We start from the raw sequence: 7,701 nt of genomic DNA on the forward strand, positions 1-7,701 counted from the left end.
CTTTGTTTTGTATGACTGTCTTGATGACGGCAGAATGAATAAAGTCAGCATGTTGATTCAGACCCAGATGTCTCAGCAGTAAGCAACCAGCAAGCAGCATCCAGCAAGCAGCATCCAGCAAGCAGCATCCAGCAAGCAACATGGCCCTGGGGTTTGCCAAGTTCCTCCTCAAAATTGTCTTTCCAGTATTTCTAGGTAACCTTGAGGATAAAGTTAATTAAGAAAGTAAAACATTGATTTCAGACCAAAATGTGTTCCCTAAACTTCTTTTAGAAGAAGTGTATTGATCAACAGTACATTCAAACATGTTCTTGATGCCTTACTGTGAACATACACAAATAATGTTTCAATTAATTAAAATGCATTGTTTATCATTAAATTAAACTAATCTATCTAGCAGGGTGAATCAAATAGACCGTGGGATGATCGCTAGAATTGTTCAAAACCGTAGCCCCCACTTTTGGACCACGCAATTTTTGTATGTAGGTATGAAATAAAATACAGAAAATCCTTTACTTGTTGTTGCTTGGCAAAAATCCTGCACCGAATCCCGAAAAGAAACAATTACAGCGACAAATAGTGATCTAAAAATCCTCGGAAGCCTGCGATGTGGGTGACGTCATTCGAAGCATTATCGTGTTTCGTTCTCACACTGTACCATTATAACATACAGAGTATTTCTTCAAACCCCTGAATAAAAGAATGCCGATTCGTAGGCTCGTTCGACAAAATTATAAGTTATCACACAAGCGCGAGTGGAATACGAACAACATAGTGCGTCTGGGTCCCACATTACTCGACCGCGTGTGTGATAATACAAATTTAACACACGCACGTCGTAGCAACAAAAAACAAATGGCATTGTACTTGATGTTCAGTCAATAAAATCATGGGTTTTTGTTGTAGGCCTTTGCATGTTAATCGGACAGAAAAGGGGAAAATTCACATTGTTCCTATTAAACACTTGGAAAAGGTTCTTGCACTGCCGTGAACGATTGGTAAATAGTCCCAGTGTATACAGACATTATCAAAAAATACTGTTTTTGACCTAAAATGACCCAAAAATTGGTCTGTTCACGAACTGTGCAGTTTTAGAGCTTAGCAACAACCAAATTCGGATTCAGTACCATTGAAAACCCTTGTTTGTCAAATTTCATGCGGTCCGGAGATGGGGACCACGAAACCCCAAAAGTAGGCCTCTTTTCAATACCCATCCCATGGTCTAAAAAAGAAGTTGACCGGCATTGGTGATTTTTTTTCTAAACAAACAAATGACACTCAAAAGTTTAGTAAAGCATTTAGCAAGCACTCTCTCCTGCAGAAGATTGAAAGATCTTTGTAGCTCTTCGTTAGACCCTAAAGGTGACCAAGACAAGCTACCCTGTGGGAGCAATAACTGTAACACTCGGCCCTCCTGATATGATGGTCCTAGAACCAATTTCTAAGGTTAACTTTGGACCAAAAAGCACAGGTACGCAACGCTCTGTTATTTGTAGATTTACCAAGGAAGAATACTGACTATGGCGGCCATCATTTACTCACAGTCAACCCCATTGTTTCCAAAAGTTCATGGTTGATTTTTAGTGAAACCTACAGATGTTCCCTGTACCAAAATGTTTGTTTGGTTTTGGGCTAAAAAAAAGATCAGAAAAGTTACAGTAAGTATTTAAATTTGTCATGGTACAGTACAAACCCACCTCCCTTAGGTTAAGTCTCTGCCCGCCCTCTTTAAAATGAAGATGTCTATAATTTACACCACTGAAGGGCTGGAACATAATAATAATAACAACTGTACTTATAACGAACCTTTTGCCAAGGGATACAAAGCCCCAGGTATTATTACTGCAAGGAGTGGTACGAAGTTTGAGATACACATTGTAAGACCCAATCCTTAGCACCATGTAATGGTTTACAAGTTGCTGTTGCGCAATATGCTGCCAAACCAGCCAGGAACACCGGGGCAAACCCCTTAACTCTTTTTGAACAAGCAGCAGTTGCAGCAAGCTTTTTGATTTACACAACACATGGGACCAACGCACAGTGGGCCAGGTCAAGGTCAAACTGCGCCAAAATAGGCAACTGGTCATTGTTTCAAAAATCAGTACTTCCATTTTGTTATTGTTCTTAATAGTCCAGGGGTATGTTAAAAGAAAGAATTAATGAAAAAAATCTCTTCAAAATTCGGCTTATGACTTTATTTAGACACAAAAGGGTAAAAAAGTGCAGCAAAACCGTTGAACTTAATGGGTATTTTAACTTGCTGCCCTGAACGGCTCTTAAATAATGCCATGAAAACCGTGTCGATGGTTGTTTATAGTCTATATTTCATGAAAATTATAATCAGTTTAATTTCTGTTTTCTGTTTGAAAAGGTCTAATAAATCCCAGTTAATGTCTCTAATTTTCATTCATTTCAATCAGAGACATAGGAAATATAAAATGCCGCCGATTATCCCTTTAATTCTAACTTTTTTCAGTAGCCTGAACCTTCAGGAACAGTCTAAAATCAAATTTGGTTGCGACTTTTTGCGACTTTGGACATTACTCAATTTTGAAGTTGTATACCCCTATGAGAAATGCCTGTTTTGACTCAACCACCTGTAACGACTCATGCGTGTGTCAGCGGTCATATTACTCTGTTCAGCATCAAAGAAAGACCACCATTATGAAAACCCTTATGAAAACACACTTTGCGACGCAAAAATTTGTTCACAGCCTGTTTCTTTGATATGCCTAGGTTTAATTGAAGAAAAAAAATGAACAAAACGCATATTATAGTAGTTATTATTGCCGACCAATCACGTTTCAGGACTATGATGACGTCATAGACCTTTAAAACCATTACCATCAAATTCTACGTATCAGAAAACCCCTTACAACCAACTTTCCATCATAAATATGTTTAAATATAATTTTCATCAAAAATATGTTGAGATATAATTTTGGCGCACTTTGATTCAATTCTGGCCCACTGTGCACCGGCTTTACAACCCATACGAAGGACGAAGCAATGTTTAAGTGTCTTGCTTAAGGACACAAGTGTCACGGCTGGGGATTCAAACCCACACTCTGCTGATCAGAAACACTAGAGTTTGAATTTGGTGCTCTTAACCGCTTGGCCACGACACTTCCTATATCACCCTACATGTATTGTACCTTTGAAAAACCCTGTTGAAATTTCTCAAAAGTTTATCAACCGATCCAACCATGTATGGTTTTGAGTATTTTCTTATGAATATATGCTACTTTTTTAACCATGGAACTGCCAAATTTCCGATTAAGACTTTAAAAGGGCACTAGGCATAGTAGAAAAATGAGTCAATAATGGGACCATCAGTAATCCCTTTAATATTATTACGAATCGAAAGCGAGTTGTTTTCTTCAACAAGGATCAAATTTACAGAGAAACAGAAATAACAGTTTCCTCTTTGCAGAAATAACAGGCAAAGTTCATATTATTCTGCTTGCTTGTTGCTCTCCCCCACTGCGCTAACCTGGATATGAGTGCCATTCAACTGTCAATCAAACACTTCTACATTACACCTCCCTCTGTAGTGACCTAGTTTTCGAAAAAGAAGTAATTGTCCACGAATTTGATTTCAAGACCTCAAGTTTAGAATTTGAAGTCTCGAAATCAAGCATCTGAAAGCACACCATTTCAGGGTGACAAGAGGTTTTTTTTCTTTCATAGTTATCTCGCAACTCCCACGACCAATCGAGCTCAAATTTTTACAGGTTTGTTATTTTATGCATATGTTTAGATACACCAAGCGAGAAGAATGGTCTTTGACAATTACCATTAGTGTCCACTGTCTTTAATTTGGTTTTATTTTTGAAAATGGGAAACAAATCAGTTGCATTTTTATAGAGGGCAAGTGAGGAGACTTCTCCATACTGGGAATAACAAGTGTCCAGTGTCTTTAAAGCCATTATACACTTTCGGTAAACAGTATTGTTCAAGCCCCACACTTCGTGTATCACAACTTATATATTAAATAACAAACCTGTGAAAATTTAGGCTCAATCGGTCATCGGAGTCGGGAGAAAATAACGGGAAAACCCACTCTTGTTTCCGCGCATTTCGCCGTGTCATGACATGTGTTTAAAAAAAATCTGTAATTCTCTCAAGAATTGATATTGTTTTAATGTTTTCTCAAAAAGTAAAGCATTTCATGGAACAATATTTCAAGAGAAGTCTTTCACCATTACCTTCTGTAAACCCTGTAAATTATTTGTAAATCTGTGAACTTTTTTTTTTTTTTTTTTTTCTGTACCGAAAGTGTATAATGGCTTTAAGGGAGAGGAAATCAACTGAAATCACAAGGGGGGGGGGGGGGGGGGCAACCAGTTAACCCTCATTTGTTCCCAAGAGTTAATTTGCCAGCAAACATGAAAAATCACTTTCAAAAGATTGCACATCAAAGATTTACAAAAACAAGCAATTCAAATACGTAGAAACACTAAGCAAAGTACTGAGAAACCTGGCCTGGCCTGGCCGCGGGCAGATACATGTACTGTAGGAAACAACCTCCAGGGTGGTACACAAAATGCTAGAAGCAAAATAAAAGACAAGAACCCTGGCAGGGAAAGCCAATACACTCAGAAAACAAATGGTAAAAAGATGTTATGTAAAAAAAGTTGTGTAAGAAACTACCTAAATTAAGTAAAACACGGCCAAAAATATGTACTGATTTGTAGTGTAAAAAAATGTTTACATGTTTTGAGAGTAAGTATTGCAGTTAACCAAAATAACTTAAGTTATGTAAGATTTACCGAAGTAAAGAGAAACTTTACATGGCATTGGTAGGTCTTACAAGGAACTGTGAAAGAATCCGGTGTTTACATGCAAGTGATGTTTTTCCCCTCGTGTGCGCACGCGCGTCTGCGTGACAAGTTGCTAACGTCTCAGTCCATGCAGTCATGTCGTTCGTGCTCGTCGAGCAAAAGTAACAAGAATGGAGATTTTTGCTCCTAGGTGGACGTATTAAAAGGTGAGTTTCTCAAAAGTTGTTACGATCTACAGTCATATCTACTGATGTGTGTCGTATTATTATTTGTTAGTTTTTACAACCATTCTGACCTACATGTTTGCCATGAACTTGAAGATGTCTACAGCGCTATAGTACATGTTGCAACACGTTACAACACATGCCCACTTTATAGCGCTGCAGACATCTTCAAGTTTATGACAAAAATGTAGGCCGAAATGGTTGTAAAACCTAACAAATAATAATACAACACACATCAGTCTGTGTATATGACTGCAGATCGCAATTGTTTTTGAGAAACTCACCTTTCATTACGTCCATCAAGGAGCAAAATCCCCATGCTTGTAACTTTTGCTCGACGAGCACGAACAGGCAGTAAGGCCTTACTCAAACGTTCAGACGGGAAAAGGGTACAACGGTAAAAATATGTAATTGTGTACGACTACACACAATTGAAGTAAACATTTTACCTAAACAAACAGTAAAATAATAATAATTACACAGCTATAAGGTAAATTAAAGTTTTAACCCATACAAAGGGTAACACGGAATAGTTTTACATGTCATAAAAGTGTAAGGTTTACACAATCAATGTGTAATATTTTACATATCTAGCGTTTACTTAAAATTTAGGTAAATATGTTTACTCCTAAACGAAGTAAGTTTGTAAGTATTTGTTGTGTAAGTTTTACCCTGCAACGAACTGGTAAAAGTTTACCTAACTGTTAGCAGGTTCACCCCCTGCCTCTAAAACATGGTTTTTTTTACACAACTTGTGTAAATATTTTTCTGAGTGTAGTGAAAGTCACGTTCAAAGTGGCTGACCTTTTGGGTGCAGACAATAACAGGACCAAACACACCCTCCACCTGAAAGATACACCACTCTTATTACCACATGCAAGTTCATGTAATGTTGCCATAATTTAAAACACATCTGATTTATTTGGTGATTGCGTGCGAATATTGACAGGAAAGATAAGTTAGTGTATATGATTTACTGCGCTCCACCCCCAACATACCAGTACAAGCCCACCACCCCCTTTAAAAGTCAAGTTCTTGTATGTTGGTGTAAATTACAACAAAACTGGGTCATTTGAAAAGGGAAACGGTGTAGATTTTCAGTGGTAACTGGTACCAAGAGACTCACATGGGTCATCATTTCCTTCTAGAGAGAGAAAGAGAAAGTGAATATCTAGGACTAGGTTGAAATGAGACCAATTACACCAATTAAAGACTGACTTTGGTTTATTTCATACTGTATCTAGGGTAGACTTGAATTTGAATTGTCTTAATACAATATCGTTATTGTCCAATTTGAAACAACAAATATTTCTCAAGTTGAACATTTAGTTTCGAGTTCTTATATTAATTTTCACATAAACAAATAAAATGACTGAGATGAAATACAAAATCCTGTGTTTTGTGAATGGGTCTGTTATAAGGAAGCTGTTTAAAAGCACTGTACCGTTTGGTAATTGTCAAAGACCAGTGTTCTCACTTGGTGTATCCCATCATAAGCATAAAATAACAAGTCTGTGAACATTGTTGTACGAATTTGTGTGCTTTCAGATAGAAATAAAAGACTTCTAACTAGTAGGAGTCTTATACAAGCACTAGTGTATTCCTTGCATGACAGCACCTTGGCATACATCTATGTCCAATAATCAAAGTTCAAATACAAACTTTTTCACAGTCATTCAAATATCTTTGCAAGGTACCTAGGTGTGAAGGACAAAAAAAACAATTAAAGGAAAATTCTGCCCCAAGCTATTTAATCTGATTGGTTGTTTTGAATCACCTGATCGATACAGCTTCCCTGGGAAAATTCAAGAACCCTGGAACATTAAACACATACAAACACACGGCCCTTTTATGCGGAACACAATTTTAAATCCACATTTCCTCTTTGCAGAAATAACAGGCAAAGTTCAATTTATTCTGCTTGCTTGTTGCTCTCCCCCACTGCTCTAACCTGGATATGAGTGCCATTCAACTGTCAATCAAACACTTCTACTACATTACACCTCTCTCTGTTCCATAATATCAGGTAGTATATTTGGGCCCGTACATCAATATTTAAACATTTCACAAGTACTATGAAACATATAATCAAACTTTGTTTTTGTGAATTGGATTCAATAATTCTGGTCAGAAAAATTTGGGACTGCTCCAAGGCTAAAGTGGACGTGCCCTAAAAAAATTAACTAGGTACAAGTACATGTACATGTAGTAACTGTAGATGAAGCCTATGTGTGCTTGATCATCCAATCAGTCATAACACATTAGTCGCTTACAGTGATCAAGAGCTGCTAGTACTTAAGTATTGTAGTGCAATAATCATTACCCTCCATCCTCCTGATGCAGGGTTCACCACAAGTGGTTTTGGACGAGCTCCCTGAATGATGTTAAAATTATGGTCTGTGACAATTCTCTACGGAAAGGAAAGCAAATCAGCTGATAATTAAATAAATCAGATGATTGGGGAACATTTAGGGGAGAAGAAATTAACTGAAACCACAATGGGGGGGGGGAGCACCCAGTCAACCCTCATTTGTTCCCAAAAGTTTATGATGGATTTGAAGTGAGACTTTCTTTGGGCTATGGTATTGTACCTTTGAAAAACCCTGTCTCAGAATTTCTCAGAAGTTTATCAACCAATCCAACCTACTTTAATAGATTTTAGATTTGTTTTTCTGGTGAATGTATGCTACTAT

At 37.4% G+C, this 7,701-nt stretch overlaps 1 protein-coding gene across 3 annotated transcripts in view; it reads right to left on the reverse strand.

The window, feature by feature from the left end:
* Positions 1-7,701, reverse strand: part of LOC139954504 (reelin-like) — a 157,093-nt gene that overhangs the window by 122,035 nt on the left and 27,357 nt on the right. For all 3 annotated transcript variants that reach the window (XR_011788121.1, XM_071954324.1, XM_071954323.1), the window contains exon 3: positions 2-200. The gene's annotated coding sequence lies outside the window, so the exon portion shown is untranslated. The remainder of the gene's footprint in view (position 1; positions 201-7,701) is intronic.

This window comes from Asterias amurensis, chromosome 2 (assembly GCF_032118995.1).
Source record: "Asterias amurensis chromosome 2, ASM3211899v1".
Lineage (NCBI taxonomy): Eukaryota > Metazoa > Echinodermata > Asteroidea > Forcipulatida > Asteriidae > Asterias > Asterias amurensis.